This window comes from Apis dorsata, unplaced genomic scaffold (assembly GCF_000469605.1).
Source record: "Apis dorsata unplaced genomic scaffold, Apis dorsata 1.3 scaffold_78, whole genome shotgun sequence".
Taxonomy (NCBI): domain Eukaryota; kingdom Metazoa; phylum Arthropoda; class Insecta; order Hymenoptera; family Apidae; genus Apis; species Apis dorsata.
In genome coordinates, this window is record NW_006263376.1 from 66,137 (window position 1) to 68,562 (window position 2,426).

A 2,426-nucleotide genomic window follows, 5' to 3' on the forward strand; every position below is an offset into this window, starting at 1 on the left:
CCGGAACCATTATTTTTTTTATTTTCCGTTTTCACGTGAAAATTTTTCAACTTCATTATTTTCCAACTTTTTCACGAACAATTTAAACAATTAACACTTAAAACAAACACAATTTTTTTTTCACCGTGCACATTTTCCTAAAAATATTATCTCATCGTTGTAATACAACATAAATGCTCGTAATACTGTAAAATTATATAAAATTATATAAAAAAGATAAATTCGCAAATTTAAACGAAAAAAGTATACACAAGTGAAGTTTAGACAAAAAAAAGTATCCCATCTCACAAAGCAAGTAAAAAGTGACACGTTTTATTCGCACCACGTTCCTATCGAATCCCCACGCGTCATTTGCTCGTCTCGTCGTAACAGAGTGAATTAACTTGTCAGCGGAGGCTTACCAGGAACGAAACTCTGCAGGAGTTTGGTTGGATGTTACGCGAGCCATATCGATTCGCATCTGAGAAGGGCTGAAGATAGCGAGAAGTGATTCGGGAGTAGAAGGGATCGTAGGAATTCGCGAGAATAGCGGTATATGCGTGGCGAACCGTGAGAAAAGGCAGGTGGTATCTTGTCGTGGTGGTCGGCGGTTCACACTTTCAGCTCGTTCTTTTCTGGTGACAAGAAAACCAAAGTGACGGTACAGGGCCGCTTTTATCGTGGCCCTTTTCCTCTTTTTTCTTTTTCGCTTCGAATCGAACGCTTGCTGCGTGTCGTGAATAAATCAGTCGGCGGCACTCCTCGCAAATGTATCGATATCTTTTCGAAAAATTTGAATTTAACAGAGAGAGATTGATCAGACCTATTTGGAAATTGAATAAAAATTGGAGGGAATTAATCGGTCCATTAACGAGGAAAAAGATTGTTGGGGAAAAATTCGTATACCTAGTAGTTCCTATGAATAGAAACTGTTTGTTTATTCAATAAGAACTTTAATTGGTAATCGATGTTTGGAAAAAAAATAAAGTACGTAAATACATCTAATGACACTCGTGGTGTACGTAGAGGGTAACTACGAGGGTGAATGGAAGGCGAGTTCTTTCGAAACGAAGCCGCCCCTGTCCCCGACCGCTCGTCCAAGAAATGGTATGGGGGATAAAAGGTTTCCTTGTTTAACAAAATATCGTCTCCGAACCATTAGCCCGACCGTTACCACTTCAACGCGATTTTCTGCTCCTGCCACGTCGAGGAGGTGCTTCACAATCCTACGGATCCTTCGACCTATCAAGTGCAGACCGCTTACTTTACCCCCCAACAGAATCGCGCCAACACGCGCTAGAAATTAACTTCTCCCATATAATATCCCTTTTTTCCCCGATCCTTTAAACTTTATTCCGTCATTTCTTATTAAATGACACGAATCTCCACTTTTTTCGAATCTTACGATCGAAGCAAAAATATATTCGTTAAAGTGAGAAAACTCTTTTTTTTTTTTTAAAAAAAGCACATTGGAAAAGTAAGGTTACGATCTTTGAACATTGCAGAAATTTTTGTTATAAAACGGCGCGATTACTCGAATCAACGCTCGAATATCGTAGACATAGCTAAGATATGAATACGGGAGATGATCATCGATTTTCAAGTAACAATAAATAAAATATTCAAGGATAGGGTGCTGGTTATTACGGCCATCTCTGGTAATCCAACCCGGCACCGTGTGAAACGTACAAATGTTACTAACGTTTCGTGTTACTATTTCTTTTTTTTCTGAAATGAATCAGAGCTTTATAGAATCTTAGATAGAAATTAATTAACGGAATTTATTACCTCTTGTCAAAGCCACTATCCAACATGAACTCCGCTATCAAGAAACACGAAGAAACTTATGAATTTCTTTTCTCTTCTTTTTCCTGATATATATATATACCAATCTTGGCTAACGTTTTAATAAAAGACACAGAGGATACGAAATATCGGATCACAGCATCCATTAATACCCTACCTACCGCAGGAAAATATGAAAGTACTCTCTAAATCGTCTCGAGGAGTATTTGAACCCTCCCCCTCCCCTCCCCTCGTACTCCATGATCGCATCTCCCGTCAAATACACGTTACCCGTGCGACACGAATTCCTCAAACAGAGGGCGGGGGATATACTAGAACGAGGACGAAGTCGATGGAGAGGCTCGGGGTCCTCCGCTTCGAGCAGTTTTTCCCCCGATTACGGGGGAGAAAACGGGTTGACGGGTTGACTTTCCGCGGTTCAGGCGGCGGGGCTTTCCCTCCGCCAAAGGGGTTGCGACCCTCCGGGGCTACCACAACCACCGCGAGCTTCGAAAGGTACGCCCCGCCTGTCGACCAATCGTCTGCGGCCCTTAGCAACCCCCGGCCGAGCGACACCTCGATTGGGCGTATTCAGACGCGGAGGCGATCAAAGGCGACGCGTCCTGGCCACCCCTGCGCCAGGGCACGGGAACTGCGAGCCA